Source organism: Podarcis melisellensis (genome assembly GCF_964234715.1).
Source record: "Podarcis melisellensis genome assembly, chromosome: 7".
NCBI classification, from domain to species: domain Eukaryota; kingdom Metazoa; phylum Chordata; class Lepidosauria; order Squamata; family Lacertidae; genus Podarcis; species Podarcis melisellensis.
The window spans coordinates 57,630,501-57,650,549 of NC_138539.1; the positions used below are offsets into that span (position 1 = coordinate 57,630,501).

At 41.8% G+C, this 20,049-nt stretch overlaps 1 long non-coding RNA gene across 1 annotated transcript; it reads left to right on the forward strand.

Annotated features, from left to right (window-relative positions):
* The first annotated feature begins 6,864 nt into the window (after window positions 1–6,864).
* LOC309374843 lies at window positions 6,865–9,233 on the forward strand. The gene is made up of 3 exons (XR_014170730.1): window positions 6,865–6,922; window positions 7,468–7,609; window positions 9,162–9,233. It is a non-coding gene; the product is annotated as an uncharacterized lncRNA (long non-coding RNA).
* Window positions 9,234–20,049: the final 10,816 nt, after the last annotated feature.

Here is a 20,049-nt window from a genome sequence, read left to right on the forward strand (position 1 = left end):
ATGACAACTTGCTTTTTTAAAAACAAAAACACAAAAACCCAACCCTTTCTTTCTGAATTAATCTGACTGTCTAGTTTTACCTTTCATTAAAAAAAAAATCTGTCTGGTATCCTTTTGAAGAAAAGGACTTTGCTGAGGAGAGAGGCATTTCTTCGCCCCCGTTTTCATTTCCCCTTCAGTATCCTTGTTGCCAAGTCAAGTCAAGTCACATCAGCAACTTGGAGGCCAATTTATACAAGCCATAAGCAAACCTGAAGCATTTCTGACACCTCCAGTTAAGCCTCCAAATAAAAAAGGGAAGAGGTGTGTGATAACTTGCATTGCATCAGGATGTACAACAGACTTTGGTGACTTTTCCACTTCCTCAGACAGCCTATCCGTAGACGCAGTAATCTTTAAGAAAATTACATAAAGCTTTCCACAGCCGGTAAAAGTTGATACTTATCTGGAGACCCATTAGGCATTATTTTAAAAGATGTACTTTGGGACCCCATATGTTGGTGAGAAAAAATCAACGATATTTGTAGGAAAACTTCTGCATTACTTAAGGAAAAGGAGATTAAAATCTCTGCATTACATAGGGGAGGAAATTGTGTGTGTTTTTTAAAAAAGATTGATTCGGTCTAGAGTTTTTAGCCTATGTGTCTTGCTGTATGACTCTTAAACTTTCTCTGTGAGAAACATATGTTGGCTCCAATTCATCTAAAGTTAGTCACACAACTAAGTGCAGTGGAAAGCAATGGGATTAACAGCGCAATTCTCTACATATCTACTCAGAAGGAAAACCCACTGAGTTCCATAGGGCTTACTTTCCATAGGAAAGTGGGTATAGGGTTAGCTTATTCCATTAATTTCAATAAGACTTTGGGGGTACTTCCAGGGGGGGGGGGTTAATTTGCAATGGGTTGTTGAGATACTGCAAACCAGGCATTGGCAACAGGTGTGCATTACTTTTTCAATCCACCTTCCCCCAATGGTAAACTGTGATTAAATGAGAAGAAAATATGGGCTAGCATTTAGATGACAATAATGTTGTGTGGGGCAGCTTCGTCACGCTGGCCACGTGACCCGGAAGTGTCCTTGGACAGCGTTGGCCCCCGGCCTCTTAAGTGAGATGGGCGCACAAGCCTATAGTCGGACACGACTGGCCCGTACGGGCAGGGGTACCTTTACCTTAATGTTGTGTGGATGCTGCAAAAAGTGTGGGGGAAAATAACTTGCAGTGTGGTTAAGAGTGGTGGACTCATAATCTGGTGAACTGGGTTCGATTCCCTGCTCCTCCACATGCAGCTGCTGGGTGACCTTGGGCCAGTCACACTTCTCTGAAGTCTCTCAGCCCCACTCACCTCACAGAGTGTTTGTTGTGGGGGAGGAAGGGAAAGGAGAATGTTAGCCACTTTGAGACTCCTTCGGGGTAGTGATAAAGTGGGATATCAAATCCAAACTCCTCCTCCTCCTCCTCCTGCTCCTCCTCCTCTTCTTCTTCCTCTTGAGGAGCACCAATTCTACAACAGACACCAAGAAAATTTCCACCCCCACCCAGAAAATGCTTTTCTTAGAAATTTTAGTCGTTATAGAAAGAACTCCATCATTTGAACATGCCTCATATATACTTTCAAATCCTACAGATTTACAAATATGAACATGGGCTCAAGACTGCACTCTTAGGCCCGAGAGAGGTATAATATGAAACAGACTCTCATAGTGCAGCACACAGGCTATGACCACTCTTACTAGCATGCCAGTAAATTGAACACAGTGCTGTTTTAATAGGACTGTGCGCAAGGCACCTCCAATTTGGTTTTTCTAATCTGCCCCTAATCTGACCTGGACAATTTGGACCCAACCTAATCCCCAACCTCAAATGGGAGACCTGCCTAGTCCTCATGTTCAGTTAGGGTTTTAAACTGCATCTCTTTCTTACTCCCTGCTCCTTGCCCCCCAACTGCCTCCCTTTACGACAGCCCTAGATCACCACAGGTGGACCTGACTTGATCCAGGGCTGCCCTGATCAGCCCAATTTGGGATTTGTCCAGAGCAAATGCACAGCCCTACTTCTTAATCTCCCCCATTGGCTCTCTGTTCCATCACAACTGCTGCTGCCACCTTCTCCTCTTCCTCCTCCAGCTGTGAACTAAAAGCATGCTGCAGCTGGGTGCCTGAGACAAGAAGAGCTTGCACTGTAGCCACCTTGGGACACCTGCTTGAAGACTGCTTTATTTCACAGTCGGAGGAGTATTAGTGACAGTGGTGACAACAGTGGTGGCCTGGCAGGAAGGCAAGCAAGTCGAGAAAGACAAGCACAGCATTGGCATTCAGTTAACTGATATGACGGAGACTGACATGGTACAAAAACTGAGCTGGCAAGTACATTCACAAGGCTTTGAGCTCTTCTAATATCCTCATTGTCAGTGTTAGCCTCCATTTCTGTACTGCCCTGAAGTAAATGTTTCCGCTAACCATGGCATTACATATTTTAAAATGTGCATTCTTTCTATATACATGGTATAAATTCAGAGGCATAAACTCAGGCAACAACTACATGTTGTTTAGCAGAGCCAGCCCTACCAGTCGCCAAAGAGAGGGGTCACCTCAGGCTGCTAATTTTGAGTGTCATGACAGGTCAGTAAATGGTCAGTTACTTTAACTATTTAGCATCACATTTTCACTGCCGGGGAAGAGGAGAGGAGTTTATGGGATTTGCTGCCTCAGATGCCAAAATAACGCGACTGGCCTTGGGTTGACATTGTGAGAGGGGATTTGCTCATCCACCTCAGGCAAGATGTCTTGGACTAGCCCTGTTTTTTTAAAGCCAACTAAGGCTTTTAAGCCAAAGTCATTGCCTTTCCACTGCAGCAAAGTGGCACAGGAGACAGCCAACTTGCAGGGAATCTGCAGGCGGCCAGAGAAAAGTGTCTAATCCTTTCCCTGCAAGATATGCAAGATATGAGAGGTCTTGTTATATACCTTAAGCAACTGCTCTTTTTTTTAAAAAAAAAAACAGCTTTAGTTAGAAGTTATATTTAAATATCTCCAACTTGGCATAGACTGGTCCATTAGGGAGAAGAGGGCCCTGCCCCACTGACTTTAGTCTCCCATCAGGTAGCTCCACCTGCCTGTGTTCTTACTTACAAGCTGTCGATTGCGTGGCTTCCCCTTAGCCTCAGTGTTGCTGTTGTAGAACACAGCAGGGAGGAGGAAGACTGGTGGCCTAGATTGAATTGGTTCTACCTCTCATTGGCTCTGACTCCATCCTCTGTTGGCTTCCCTGTTTTCTGCCTGACCAGTCCATCCCATTAGATACCAGTCACCACTGGTCTAATTGACAACAAGTTCTGCTATTCATGTTTCGGGGGATTTCATCTTTCCCCCACTCTTAAGTACAGCCTGTTGACTTTGGACATAGGGTATGTCCTGCCCCTTTCAATGCAGCCTTAGCAAAGGTCTATGGATCCCCTGGGATTTTTAATCTCTGTGTTCAAATTGCAACGAGCTTCATGAAATCAGACCATTCAGGGGAAATTTGTGATCTCATCTGCCATTCCTAATAAGGATGTTTACCAAATGAAATACCTCAACATACTGTGATATTTCCTGCACTAGCATTTGGGAGCCAACTGTCCATTTTTTATTTTTTTAAAAAAATAATCCTCTGTTAAATGTCTAGGAACCTACTGCTGGGAGAAATAAGCGTAATTTATGTGGTGATAAAAAGGGAGGAACCTATTCAGTTCTGTTTCCAGGTTTGATGGGACTATGTTAAAGCAAATGAAACTATGATGAATTATTTAGCAACTATCGCTGCACAAAGTAAAAGTGAAGGATTACACTGAACACAGCTTTAAGTCTGTTTAAAAAGATAAACTCCCGCCCACAAAGTTTCTGCAAAAACTACAGAAACCAAAATTTCCTCTCCTACCATCTGGAATAGAATGAAAATAATCAAAGCCCAGTTCAGTCCTGGTGATAGAACACCTTCCTCTGTGGATCACTACACAAGACTTTCAGGTTCTGTCTTCCACCACCTGTTCTGTGAATGTGTGAATGCGCTGTAACAGGATGGCTCTGTGGTACAATTGCACAGTAAAAGAAACCCACCAAGAGCACAGTGAGGTTATTTATCACTCATTAGGAGCTAAATGTTACATCTGAGGAGGTGAAATCAACTTGCAGACTCGAGTTCAACCCCAAAACCTCACCTCAGGATTCTCAGACCACAATCTGGTTCTCTGGCATCCTTCACTTGGTTTTTGGTATTGTTGATAATTGGCCTTTGGATCTTGATCTATATATAAATATGCACAACACTATGTGTGCAACCCAGGACCATGGTTAAGTAGGAATGAAGGCAGAAAGTTTCCTGACATTCTAAGACTTTCTCTGCTGGATACCTATCTAGTCCAGAATCCTGTTTCTCACAATGGTCAACTAGGTAGCTATGGGAAACCCACAAGGAAGACGCATACACAATAACCTTCTGCTACTTGTTTTCCCCAGCAACTGGTATTCAGAAGGAACATTTAACTATCGTGGTTAATAATCTAATAATCACTGGTAGCTTTGTCTACCATGAATCTGACTAATCCCATTCAGGCTAGTGGCACTGTCACAGGTGTGTATGTGTATACGTCTGGTTATGCTGGGATCCAAAATTGCTATGAGATCTGGGAGTTCCAATGCTGACAGAAAAAAAGAAGTCTGGAACTAGAAAAAGTGGTGAGGGATGCAAAGTTTTTTAAGGTAGGAGTTAGGGGAAATGATTCCTGGATGTGTATCAAACAAGAGATGGCAGTTAATGAGCTATTTCAAGGTTAGAACTGTTGGAGGAAAGAAAATACATTTCTTTTCCCTAAGCTTCTAGTTAATGCAGGTGTTTAAACTGCTTGAGGGCACTGCTTGTTTAGCATTACAGCCATCACTTGTGTATAAGCCTCTTTGTTTAAGTTAACTCCACTTTTAAAAGCTCAGTCATTTTGTTGTTCTCTCTCAACATGCTAAGATGTCTGCTCTCTCTTTCTCGCTCCCTCATCTCCACTCCACTCTTCTTGTAAAAAGTTCCTGCATGAATAATGCCTTTGAACTCCATAAACTGGAAGTGATTTTTTCCAGTCTAATTCACACAAGCTGCAAAATCTGCTAACAACAATGGTACTGGACACAAACAAGAAGGGACAGTTTTGTAGTTCTAACATATCTATGTCTCTTGCAGAATCCCCTATAACATTTGAGAAGGAAAATGGAGTTGCAGCATTTTCAGTCATTTACAACAGAGCTCACAGAGAAGTTTGATAAAGCTTTTAAACCTCTGGAGAAGAATATAACAGCATTAACTTCCACAGTAGATGAAATAGCTAAAACTGGTAAGTAAGCCATTAATATGGGAGTTAAACATGAAGATCAATTTTTAAAATGTGTAAATGCTCAGGAAGCCCTTCATCTTAAACTGGAACTCCAGGGGAATATATAATAAAAGATTAACCTGCAGGTGAGGGGCATGATAGATAGAGACTTTGAGAAAATGTACCTATCCTCAAAATCTATCACAAATAAATTTGTAGTGGGTTCAAGTAATTCTGTTGAGAAGACCATTGTGAAAAACCAAAATTTGTTTGCTCCCTTCAGTTGAACTGAAGTTTGCACAGTTTGCATAGGGCCCAGTTTACACTGCAGTTTATAGATCTGATGTGCTGCAGCAGTGAAAGAGCTCTGAATGGGCTTGCTGCGAATCCATTACAGATTAAAATACTTTGCATACTAGCATCAGCAACACCTCAGCTTGCAGGTTTTTGCTTGTGGACTGTCACATCTCCTAAATTGCTTATATTCTTTGGCCTTCCTTCTTTATAGGTAAAACTAACCTAGAAACAGCCTCTAGGTAGAAAATGCAGGGGCAGGAATCCTTAGTGGGAAATGGGTTAAACATCCTTACTGCTGCCTGACAATATTAGCACTGCAAGACAAACACAGAGTTGGGAACCCTTACGTTTGTCTCATAATCTGTAGTTCTGTCCTCACCTCTGCAAGTCTAATGCAGCAGATGTGAGACATCACCAGGCACTGCACACATGTTTTCATGCATATTTTTGAATACCACAGCAGCTAGAAACTGAGATCACTATAAGCTCACAGTCATTTTGTGGCTTTTTGCACTTCTGCAGAATCTCCCCAGGTTCAAGCCTGCATTATACGAATGCATGTAAGAACCAGTGGATCAGTTTGACTAGCACTGGTGGTATCTGAGTTCAAGTGTGCCCTCAACTATGAAGCTCACTGGCTGATCCAGTGACAGGCACAATCTCTCATCCTAAACACTTGCCACGGAAGACTTAAAGAACATGCCAGTCAGCAAACGAGACAAGAACTTTATTATCTCAGAGTCCCCAACAAGAACAGGACAGACACAGGAAATTCCTGATTCTATCCAGACACAACTAAGTCTAGCTCCATCTGGTGACTTAAACTTATAACAATAATATCTATACACCACATAGAAGAGTTGTTAGGAGGATAAAATAGCTGACCGTGCAGCATAGGCTGCCCTGGGCTCATTGCAGGAAGGGTGGGATAAAAATGTAATAAATAAATAAGCAGTGCATTGTTTGCTACAAAACAGCTTTAAAAAATATTATGATTGAAGTATACTCTTTACTTGGCACTGGTAGTCCCCTTTAAGTGATAATGTCAGCCACATTTCCTCCCTCGAACAGAGGTTGCTTTTAAACAATGGGATGAACAATTTTTATAAAACTCTCCGGGGATGTTTTGGAAGCCAGGCCTGCATGAGATCATGTAATGAGAGCGGGATTTGGTGGTGCTTTAATTCAGTAGATGATCACATTCATTTAAGCACTAATCATTTTAACAGGCAAATGCAAAGACTTTCCAGGTTCATAGCCAAAAGCCATCTCGTAAGAGTTCCCAGGTGAGTTTTGAAGAGAAAATAGTAGCTGATTAGATGTTCAACTGATATTGCCGAAAAGAGAGAGAGAGAGTAACAAAGCAAGTGCAAGGCAAGCAAATAGGATCTAAACGCTGTTGTAATGCTTTTCTGCTTTGAGGGCTCATTGTTTACTTTATGTGTTTCTAGACTTTGAACTCCTTGGAGAAAAGACTGCATAGATTTTAACACTTATATATAACATAACAAAGTGGGAATTGAGCTCCTGTTTTAGGTCTTCCTGTGGCATTTCATGTGTTTTAGGTCTCTGTGGCACTGATGTGAGACTCAGCATTGTCAGGCAGACAACAGCCTACAATCACTTTTAGAGCATTTCCTTGCATTCTAAAGAACATGTGTTGGGTTTAATTCTTTGTGACATCAAGGGTGGGAGGGACAATGGACTGCAAACTTTGAACTCTCCCAAAGTGCGGAAAGGGGAAGGATGACGAGCCAGAAATAACAAGGCTGAAAAATACATTAGAAGCAGGAACGAAGAAAAACTCAACTTAATTTGTCTTTCCATTCAGGAGTACCACAAAAGCAAGCTCAGCGGAGAAGTTCGTGCCAGTGGTTATGTAAAAAGTAAAAAGTAAAAAAATAAAACAGACAGAAGCTGGTGATTTTGCCCAGAGGCTGGTAACCTGCTTTGCCTGGATGCCAAATAAACAGGTGCAGTTAAATTTTAAGAATACTTCCTGGCCACAAGTCCTGATGAAATCTTTGGGATATTGGAGGGTGTCATTTAAAGGTAGTTGCCTACACCTGTACCCAGCTGATTTAATGCATATAAGATCTCAAAGCAGGTATGGTGGAAACACCCTTTGGGGAATGGAATACACTTTCTGGCTACCCCTCCTCAGTACGTCTCACTTTCAGTTAACATTCAAGACCCAGAATGTAGCTGAAAGTGCACTATAACTCTTCCTTATTCCCATGATGCCCATCCTACTGTCATTTACATGCAAGCCACTTTCACATGTTTACCTCAGAATCACATTGACCCACCTGTAGAAAACAGATGGCGGAGACCATGCATTTATGGGCATGGAGTATTTGTTCATTCACTGCATTGTTGCCTCCCAAATCTTTGACACCTGCAATGCAAGGACAGGGCAGCCATGTCAAAAGAAGGAAGCTCTGTTAACTCTTAACAGCTGCATATTCTGGAGTGGGAGCCAAACTGGTCTCTTTGCTCATGATAACTCCAAGGGAGGCCAGATTTAAACCTCACCAACAACAACTTCTTCCTCTTCTTCTTCTTCTTCTTCTTCTTCTTCTTCTTCTTCTTCTTCTTCTTCTTCTTCTTCTTCTTCTAATTATATACCACCCTATATCCAGAGGTCTCAGGGCAGTTCACAGAAAAGATCAGCATAAAAAGCATAAAAAGTTCTCGAGGAGGAAGCCCACCAAGAAGGGTCTCAGAAGATGATCTCAGGGTAAAGTTGAACTGAGAAATTTGGTTCTCGGGGGGGGGGGGGTTGAGGAATGAGCATTCTGCTTCTAACCACTGATACCTGAGGGGCTATCAGTATTTGGGTGAGGGGCAGCTGTGCTCCTGTTTTCCTTCCTCAGGCCCCTCTAGACTGACTGTGGGCCTTTTTCTTCAGGTGTATTCCTCAACATGTCAGTGATGCGCTCATAGTTCATTAGTCTGGACTGTCCATACATCTTCTCACTTTATTAGCTCTTCTGCCGTACTTCCCCAATGCAGAACCCAACAAAAATAAATCGAAGCCACACAATAACCCTTCCTACACCCACCAGTTCTGCCCTGCCAATCTCACTCACCCTAGCTAATACTCCCAGGCTTTACCTGGGAGCCCAGTTCTGGCAGGTGAGCAGGTGAAACAGAGCCAGGAAAGGGAGAATCGGCTAGCAGAGGAAGGGTTAAGTGCCTCTACCCACCCATGCCTGACATAATGTTCATTTAAACATAATAAATACACAATCTGTTATGTCCCATTGAGTTGCAAGTCCAGTGCAAGGCTAGTACATAACAGATTGCACACAGTTCTGGCAGGGGGAGAGGAGTAAGACTAGCGGGAAGTGTGGATCGACTGGAGCATTTTCAAGCCTCTCAAAAGGAAGAACCCCAGCGAGTACATTAGCAAACAGCCTTGGCTGGTTCTCTCCCTGTTTCATCACATACTGGCTTTAATTGTTTCTTGAACCTTTTTTTTTTTTTTAAGAAGGTGTTGACAAGATTTTGTTTTCCCCTCAGAAATAAAGCCTCCAACCTTTACCAATTTTCCACATCCTCTGGAAACTCTCCCTGCACAAGTTCTTTAAAAGGTAAAATGCTCCTAGTTGACTGTAAGTTTTGTTGAAAAGAGAGGCGCTTAGTTCCTCCATTAAGCAAATATTTCCAAAAATGCTTGCAAAACAAAGAAAGCATGGAATCTGGCAGGAAAACAAAGTGTTTCGGAATCCTGGGCATTTATCTACATTGCAGATTTAAATATGCTTATAACACGTTCCTGCTTCCTGGGGAAATCCTTTGGAAATGCTGGTGTTCTGGGAAGAAGGTACCAAGCTACAATTCCTAGGATTCTTTTGGGGGAAGCCATACATACTTAAAAGAGTTAGGAACTTAAATGTGTATGTAGATTTGCCCAACTATTTCATTTGGTGGTGTTTTGGGTTTGTGTGTGTTTGCAGACTCAAAATACCTTTGAAATAATATTTGAAACGCAAAAGCTTAAAACAAAAACACCTCTTCCTGGCTCTGAGTGAGATAAAAAAATATTCTCAGAGGACTGCAATAAATATGTGAATGATTTGCAAAGCAATTGTAATCAACAGATTACGCTAGTAGGATTACAAGAAGTTTTGTAAGGAGGTGTATATGAAATATTGCAAGGAAGGTTGTGAAGAGTTATTAGTGAAGATAATTAAAAGTAACAGTGAAATTAAGAAATGTAAATTAAGCAAAAAAGATTGGAAAATTTTCAGATGTGATTGATGGAAGTCAAAAAAATTGTATAAGATATGAAATTGTGTTAAATGATTGTTGAAAACGATATGTTATATATATATATGAATGAGATAAAAAATATTAACACCATAAAAAATGACAGCTTTCTGTCAGTTCAACATGGAATCATAGAATCATAGACTTGCAGAGTTGGAAGGGACCCTGGGGACCATTTTGTCCGGCCCTCTGCAATGCAGGAATATGCAACTGTCCCATACAGGGATTGAACCTGCAACCTTGGCGTTATCAACACCACGTTCTAAGCAACTGAGCTATTCAGGGTATGTTAAAATTGGGGTTTAAAACCCAAAATTTCTTCAGGAACTGATCCAAGGCAGGTGATCCCCATGGCATCACAGGGTAGATTGGCCACAAATCAACTTAGCACAGTCTGCATAACCACTTCAAGATTCTACTACCTCATTTTTGTTGCATATATCAGCCCGAATGAGGTAAACAGTGGTGTCTCCAGTTGGGAATAATATCAAACCCCAACTGAATAGTGGGAAGGTGTGTTCTTCTCAGAGATATTTGAGAGTTGCTCATTGACTTGACAATAGTTTGACTTAACACAATCGTTTTTTAGGAAACGGAGTGAAACAATACCCAGAGATTAAAACAGAACACTTACTGCTGAGTGGGAGCTTTCAATATTTTTATTTTCCCACTTTAAAATTATTTTTAGTGGTCTAATCAGGAATCTCTTGTTATCTCTTGATCTGCCATGGAGATATTCTGGGTTTTAGATGAATATGGAATGCATATTCAAACTGCATTTGGTTTGAAAAGCTTTAATTAGTTTTCTACTTAATTCAATGAGTTGATTCAATTTATAGAGCAAACAAGGAATCCCGCCCCCCTCTCTTTGTAACAGGTTCTCAGAAATCAGTCTGCTTCCTGCTCAACAGGTCACTTTCATAAGCTATGGCAGATCTTTCGACCATCAACATTAGACACAGTATGAAGTTTAGAATTCGTACAGTTTAACCCTCTTTTTTTTCTTCTGTGCAGGAAGTCTGCACAGAAATGTGAATAACCAAAGTGAACAGACCCCATCAGGTTACCAGGTATTCGTCAACCATGCAGAGAGCAAAGGCAGGAGTTTATTGATGCTCTGGTGGCTGACTTGTCAAATGGCTGGTGATAATGATGCATTAATGGTTTGTGGGGGAATGCATCATAGGCTAGCGGTGCAATCCTAATCAGGACTACTCAGAAGTAAGTCCTATTGAATTTAGCTTTTGCCCTGGTAAATGGGATTAGGACTGCAGCCTTAGCTCCAAAGAAAGCCTTAGCTTGCTGAAAGGAGATAGAGAGAGGAAAGAATAAACTTCCCACATCCTGGAGTTCTAATGACTTTTGCCTCCATTCTACATGCTGCATACCCTCCAACTTTTTGTAACCAAGATCTGGAAAACTGCCCCCCCCATCACACCGCCACCTGCCTGCCATGTGAAATTAGGGCACCCTGGGATGAAGGCAGAGCCTGGGGTGCCTTAAAAAAAAGCACTACCATCCTGCTTAAAATGGCAGGTATGCATGCTCTTGCTATCAACACAGGACTTGGAGGCAGATGTCCAGGGCCCTGCACAGCAGAAGGAGCAAAAAGAGACCCTAAACACACCATAAAATGACAGCTCCCATAAGGCAAGTCCAAAGTCTAAAACTACCTAACTGCACCACTGGCTCTTTATTCCCTTGTGCCAGTCATCCCAGTGGGATCTAAAGAAATTCATCTCTAGCCCAGTGTTTCCCAAACTCGGGTCTCTGGCTGTTTTTGGACTACAGTTCCCATAATCCATTACCAACTGCTCCTGCTAGCTAAGGATGATGGGAGTTGTAGTCCCAAAACAGCTGGAGGCCCAGGTTTGGGAAATGCAGATCTAGCCATTGCACTGTAGCCATGTGACAGGAAGCTGGGCCAGTTGTGGCTTCCTGCTGCACATTTGTGTGTTTAGTGTATCCCTATCAAACATTACAACACTCATGCAGCTTCAGTTTTATTGATGGGGTCATTATCCCATCTTCCTCACCACACTGGCCTTCCAAGTGGCATACGAAACACAGTTAAAATCAATACATAATGCAAATGTAAGAGGGCAAGAAGAGTCTGCTGCAGCAGGCCAGGGGCCCATTCAGTATCCTGTTCTCACAGTGGCCAACCAGATGCCTGTAGGAAGCCTGCGAGAATAACATGGATGCAACAGCATTCCCCTCCTGCGGTTTCTAGTGACTGGCTTTCAGAGGCAAACTGTCCCGAATAGTGGAAGTAGAACACAGCCATCAGCGTTAGTATCGGCTGCTGGCATTATGCTCCATGAATTTGTCTAATCCTCTCATGAAGCCATCCAAGTTGATGGCCATCGTTGCCTCTTGTGGGAGCAAACCAAGCATAGAACCATCTTTTATAAATAAAATAAAATACCACCAGCAACATATTTAAAAAAGCAGAGACAAACAGCAGTTAAAGCAGAAATTGTAATTGCAGCTGAAAGGTCTGGCAAACAAGGCCAACTTAACATGACACCTAACAGAGAGTAATGATGATTCCAAGTGAATATGCCTTGGGGAGGAGTCCCACAACTAGGGCGCCACCAAAGAAAAAGCACCCTAGCCGGTAGCCGATGTGTCAAGTGTTTTCCTCTTTAGCTGAGGTGTGAAAACAGCCTATCAGAATACTCCATATATAACAGGTTACTATTCAGGTAGGGATGATCTTGACTCAGAATAGGAAAGGTCAAGCAATATTGTAGGGTTTACTGCTTGGGGAAAATGTGTCTTGAAGTACCATTTATAACTAGCAAATTTCTACCTATAAGGTGTTGTGGGAATGTTGCAGCAATAATATAGGAAGGGATACCACATTAGCACATTTCTGTGTGCCTTATGCCTGGGGTTGGGAAACCTGTGGTTCACTAGATGTTGTTAGACTACAATGCGCATCATCCTGGACAGGCTGGTCAGGGCTGGTGGAAGTCGGAGTGAACATTTGGAGGGTGGCATGTTCTCCACCATTGCTTTATGTAGCAATAAAGGTAATGGTAAAGGGACCCCTGACCATTAGGTCCAGTCATGACCGACTCTGGGGTTGCGGCGCTCATCTCGCTTTATTGGCTGAGGGAGCTGGCGTACAGCTTCTGGGTCATGTGGCCAGCATGACTAAGCCGCTTCTGGTGAACCAGAGCAGCGCACGGAAATGCCGTTTACCTTCCCACCTATTTACCTACTTGCACTCTGACGGGCTTTCGAACTGCTAGACTGGCAGGAGCAGGGACCGAGCAATGGGAGCTCACCCCATCACGGGGATTTGAACCACCGACCTTCTGATCGGCAAGTCCTAGGTTCTGTGGTTTAACCCACAGCGCTACCCACGTCCCCTATGCAGCAATATCACACCCCAATAGTAGTTGTTTGGCGATAAGTTGTTGATTTGAGACACATTCATCTGCCAGATTCAATGTTTTGTTTGCTTTGTTTGTTGTAATGAGTGAAAATATCGTACAGCTTTTTATACAGACCTCCTAAAAGCAGACTCTTAAGAGTGGGCACAATTCAGAAAAATTAGGCTCCCTTCAGATGCACTGATTTCCATGGGAGAAAATTAAGTATGTGTTCAGCTCAGCTATCCTAAGGAAATCAAAGGGACTAAACTATGCTTAGCTTGTCTGGATTCTACTCATAATTTTTTCCCACATGGAATTTTATCTTCTTTTTAAAGAAGATGTTATTTATTTACATATGTTCTTATTTATTTTGTCTCGGCAATGCCCTGGAGTCTCTGGTATGAATTTTGCTCAACGGACTAAACCCACGACTTCTTTGTCTATTGCGCTTTGTGTCTGGTTCCACTTCAGAAAGCACAGTAAAGAAGGAAAGTTTTTGGCAACCAGTCCATACCCTCAGTCATAGCGCTGGCTTTCTATCAGGCTACACAAAGCAAAGCCCAGAAACATAATTGCTACGGTTGTATAACTGACAGTGCGGGTGGCAGGTGTCTGCCAAAAATATGGTGCCAACATAATGGCTTGGGGGCAGCTGAAAGTAAATTGGGAGAGAAATAGTTGCATTAGCAATAATTTTGTTTTTGGAATGCAACTGAAAATCTCTGTTCTACTCTCGCCACAGAGGATGTGCCTCTTTGTACCAGAGCAGCGGAAGATAAATCATAAATGCATATTAGCATTCGAAATGTGCAGTTGGAGAATGACTGTAAATTATACAGGAAAGGCAAAAATGATGGTGCGCACCATTTAAAGGCACCCCAATCATGCTCGGCATATCCACATTACTCATCAGAAAAGATCTTAAAAGGCTAGTAATGAGAGGAAACAAGATCAAATGAGTAGGCTCCTAATAATGCGGTGAGACACATGGCACCCAATACACTTTTATCTTACAAATGTAAGGTCAGGGCTTAAAAGGACAAAAGACTTATCAAAGTGAATACTATAGAGAATCGTTTTCCTTCCAACTTTCCCCCTCCCCTGCTTCTGTTGTGAAGGTTAGTGCTCTGCCTGTTTAATAATGCAGATTTAAAAGGGGAGAATGATTAAATAAAAGGCTTCAGAAAGTAGCATTCTGTCAGATTTTTGGATGGAATAATTGTTTTGCTGGCTTTCACTTATCCAAATCAAGACTAAAAGAACATTTAGGGATGGTGATTTCTTTTGGAAATTCATTTATTTCCCCTGATAACTTGCAGATCACCATTGGTATGGTGTCTAATTCTTTCTCAAAAGATATTGATGTGTCTTCTACATGGGTTGTTATATGTGCATCTAGAAATTTTAATAAAAATGCAATTTTCAAAAAAGAAGGGGAAACAAAGAACATGGAGCTGTTTCTTCCAAAAAGGAAGAAAAGATGGGCAATGGTAGTAGCTGTTGATTTATTCATTTTGGAGGAATCCAGGCTTCGTTTTTTCCCCATTACAGGTGCAGCACACCCAGAACAATATTCAGCACCATAACCTTCAGCACTTTAGAGCAGACTTTGTCAGCCTGGTGCCCTCCAGATGTTTTCAGCTACAACTAGCTGGCTATGGTTGATGGGAGTTGTAGTCCAAAACATCTGGAGGGCACCAGGTTAGCAAAGACTGCTATAGAGGATTCCATAAACATTATCTCTGTATTAGTGTGTCATTTTTGCAGCAGTATGGAAGAGGAATCTCAGCAATTCTTCCAACAGTTCAGCAAGCCTGGGTGAATATTATTACTTCTTCATCTTGCAGAGGCACAGAGATAGTAGCTTAACTAGGGTAATCTGTCATAAGCAAGCTTGAACACCAGAATTTCACCATTTTTAATCTTAGCAACTTTGCTCCTGTACTTGTAGCCTCTTATACTTGGGAGTTTGTAGTGCCTGCTGCTGACTTTCCATTCATCTCACTCCCCCTTCCCTGCTTATCCTTTTTACAGAACTTCATTGTTTACACAATGGTACCTTGGTTCTCGAACAGCTTGGCTCCTGAACAAATTGGCTTCCAAATGCCGCAAACCCAGAAGTAAGTGTTCGGGTTTGCAAACATTTTTTGGAAGCCAAACATTTGACGCGGCTCCCATGGCTTCCGATTGAGTGCAGGAAGCTCCTGCAGCCAATCAGAAGCCGCACCTTGGTTTTCAAACAGTTTCTGGCAGTGCTTTTTTTTCTTAAAAAATATTTAGGGGTACTCTCATTTCGACTCAAGAAAGTCACCATTTTATAGTTCAAATCAGGAAAAATAAATACAGTAAATGGACAAAAGTACAAAGATTCACAAAATGTTTAGGGGTATGCGTACCTCTGCGTCCCCCAAGAGGACATTTTGGTACCATGCGAAGGCCCTTAAAAAATAATACTTCTCAGATGCAATTTTAATCTTGCTGTTTTATGCTACTTTGTGGTCTTGTGGCCTTTTAGTTATTACACAGTGCTTGTATTTACATTTTTATTGTTTTGTTATTTCTTATAAACCCTTCTGGGAATCTGATATTAAAAACTACCCAATAGAAACAGATAAATATTGGTTTTGCCCCCACAACAACCTTGCATGGTTGGTTACTATTGTTCCCATTGTACAGATCGCAAACATAGTGTGGGAAAGAGAGATTTGCCAAAAGCCACTTCACAAAATTCAGGCTGTAGAAAAAGTAACGGTCAAAATGGTAATCTTGGGATAATTTCTCTGCCTTTAGAAAGACATTCAAGCTGAAAAATGGCAGCTGGGGAAAAGATCTAACATCTGGAGCAGGGAAAATATTTGATCAGCTTTGCTGTTTTTTAGGTATATGTAATCACATTTTGTAAAGAGCAGGTTTTTAAATTGTCTCACATTGGCATTCTTACTGAGAGTAACAGAGCACATCCAGCATTTAATGCCTCATTTGAAAGAAAAAGAAGAGAATGTGGTTTGGGGAGTAGTAAAAAAAAGAAAGAAAGAAAGAAAGGCATGAGAAATGTAGAACAGTTTTCTTTTACATCATGTGATGCCGTGAGATTCATAGAAGCAGCTGGCACTCACAAGCTGCAGTTATAGCAATGACCAAACTGTGTCACACTTTCTTATACTTTTGAGTATAAAATGTATCTGCCAGAATATGAGGATTTAAAAATAACTGTAACACATACATGTGCATGCGTACACACACACACACATACATACATCTCACAACTTATAAATCTTCTTGCTTTGCTTATGGCAGTGGAGCTGAATTTGGTGTGCTTCCAAGTGATCTCCAAGATCACCATAGAAACATAGGAAGCTGCCTTATAATGGGTGTCTCATTAGATGAAGAACATTGATCCACCTTATTCTACATCCTCTATATCAGAGATATAAAAAGTTGTGCCCTCCAGATATTGTTGGATTCCAAGTCCCATCAGCCCCAGTCAGCATGGCCTCTACTCAAGCATGAAGGAAATTGGAGTCCAACAACATCAGCCAGCACTGCTCTACACTGGCTGGCTCTCCAAGGATCAAGCCCTGCCTGGGAATGCTGGTGATCGAACCCATTTAAAGCATGTCCTCTAATGCTGTGAGTTACAGATCTTCCCTGTATTATTTGACAATGTAAATCACAGGGGAGAGCACTAAAGAACCAGTCATTACTGTGAAGTTTCTTACATATGCTGAAGAGGCAACCCACGTTTTATTCCTACATTTAAAATAGCATCTTCAGCAGTGCAAGTGATTGTGACAAAAAAACCCCCCAAACATCTTCAAAATCAATCCCTATATGAATAGTGTTTCCTTGTGCATAAACGCATTGGGTATCAGCTACAGAGGACAAATGCAATAGCTAAGTTTTAATTCAGAAGCCTTTTTAGAAACCTTCTGTGTTGTAAATTAAGAAGTTACGATGGCGTGCAATGAAGACAAGCAATTCGTATAGAGCAATGCTCCTCAGTGCAATTTTAAGACCTACTTGTTTAATTCATTGTGACCATGGCTCAGCAGGCTGGTGCATTAACAATCCAGACACACTGCCTCTGCTCCTGCAGTTTACGCCATTTGGAAATGCTCCTTTGGAAATCAGACTGAATTAATTGTGGATGGCTAACTATACCTTCAGAAGACTCAGTTCATTGCATCGTGGAGATTCTAGCCAGAGTGAGGCAAATGGAATTGGATCCTTTCTGCGAGGTTTAGCCAGATCCTGATATCCTAGTTTTGAGGCAAAGGTCCAAGGATGTGAACACACTTGGCCCACAGACAGGGAGCATGTAATAAAATATTATCATCTCGAAGGAGGGCGTCTGGAATGAGAAAGTGCAAACAGGTGCTGGCTCAGCAGGAATGGAAACACCGAGAGCATCGGAGGGCCTCATAAAAGCCACACACTCCAGAGCTCTTAATCAGTGTCCATGGTTCAGTTTATAAATGTTCTCAACACTGAAATCACCTTTGTGTCAGTTTGATGGGGGGTGCATATGGCTCGAACCGATTGTTGCAGCTTGAGCCTGCAACAACACCCCTCCCTATATTCCGTCTCCGGATTCCAACTATACCAAGGGCAGTTTGAGAAACAAAACCCTTTAGTCTAGCATAGCAGAGGCCCCTGTTCTCATATGGCTCTTCAGTGAAGAAAGAAGTTATTATTGACACATGTAAGTGATTTAAGAAGATACTGTCTATTCTGATAGAGAAGGACTTAGTTGCCTAGTGACTCGGGAAATGTCAGATTCTTCTGAAAGGTTAGTCTGTAGGCTTTAGAAGCACGTTAAAACTCATTTTGCAGGGTGAATGCTGAAGAGGACCCAGGTAAAAGAAAGGGTGATAGAATACTTGAAAGGAAAAGTAAATGTTCTGCATGGATATGATTTGGAGAACCAGTGGTATGCTTGGAAGCAATATATGATTTCATTTATTTTCAGGGGAAAGGGGTTACAGCACCTGCCTGTGACTTAGCCAAACAAGTAATTGGGCTACTAAAAATCAGAACCACTGATAAGCCTTACATATTCTATTTATTATTATTTATTAAACCTCCACAGTCTAGTTTAAACCTTGGAAGTGACTGGGGATCCTTTTAATTATATTGAGTTGAACAATAACAGGAAATGCTTGCAGTAGTCTGTGGACCAAAGAACTGAAGTCCAGAAGCCACCTCAAGTGGCAGAAATGGTTTCCTTTGATATTTGCACTTCTCCAACCCCACAAAGTATGTACAAGGGGAAAGGCCACACAAAAAATGTGTATATGACTGAGAACAGCATACAAAAATGCATTACACAAAAGAAAACCATTTGCCAAAAATCTGCATATTCAAATATCAGAAGAATACAAATGCCGGGTTCCGGGTCATGTGATTGAGCTGAATGGGCTTAGGATCCAGATAAGTCCCCACCCCTTCATCCCATCTGGCCCTCAGAATGAAAAGACTTTCACTGGCCTCAGCTCAGCCAACTGGGATGGCCCCAACTGAGCTGGGGTGAGAACATTATGCCAGCATATATTTGGTAGAGCCAGAGTTGGGGACGTAATGCTGGCTGAGTCCAGCTGAGCTGTAAAAAAGCTGGCTGAGCCTAAGATCCACTTCATCCCAAGCTGCTGGTGGATCCTTCCATAGCCTTGTCCCCTTAGCTGGATACAACACAATGTCTGAATAGCTTTTGAGAAGCTACTGAGAAGCAAAATGAACCAGGTACATATCCCTGAAAATTCTACTGGTCTTTGTAGGGTACATTTGGATGTGATTTATATATATATATATAGAAGTGTGCTTGAATTGACTGAGTTGATTATTCTTAGTCAAGACATCCATCTCTGAAATTAAAGGTCATGGAAAGAAATGCAGTGGGAATTTCAATCAAAAAATATTCAGTAAAATAAGATTTTAAAGCTCTCCAAATATTCAGCGAGGGGAGTATTGTGAGAAAATTATGTTTCCAATTATGCACAAGGTACATGGGTGGGGGGAGAGAGAAGAAGGCATGATTAAAATATGCACGTTGTGAGATTGGAGGTATTTGAAGAATGTGTGCCATCATTACCTTTAAATGGGTGAGATGTGGCTTCAAATTAGGTTCATAAACAGGTATAAGAAACTGAATGATTTTGTACCTCCATAAAGGCTGTGAGGAGTCACTTGAGATCAAACACCATTATTAACCCAAGTATTTTCTGTGCATACTTTTGTCTCATGCTGAAAACTGGAGACAATGTTGGAAACACTGTTATTATTAATCATTTCTGCACAATCTCAGAAGTTTCTGTTGCAAATCCAGGTGTACACATCAAGCTGTTTCATGGCCATCACTTGGCTTCTTTATTACTTTTCATCCAGTGAGTAGCAGTCGAGTGTGTGAACTGCCTCCGTTTCCCGTGCTGGAGATGATATGGGAAATCTGTCCCCCCTGAGAGTTTGGTGGGTGATGTCCTAGTCACCCATGCACAGCACCACTTGAGGTTGCGGAAATCAGGTTCTGAACATGCACATGTGAATCAGCTCTTCCTCTGTACACAAATATTGCTAAATCAAGTTTTCAAAAAGCTTCCCAAATATGCCACAGGACAGGTTTAGGGGGAATATATGCCATCTACTCTACAACCGAATTGCCAATCCAGAGCTGAGCAGAGATTTCTCAGAAGATATTTGTCTGAGAACCTTACTGAGATTTTTCTTTTCCTCACTATGTCCCACCACCCCTGAAAAAG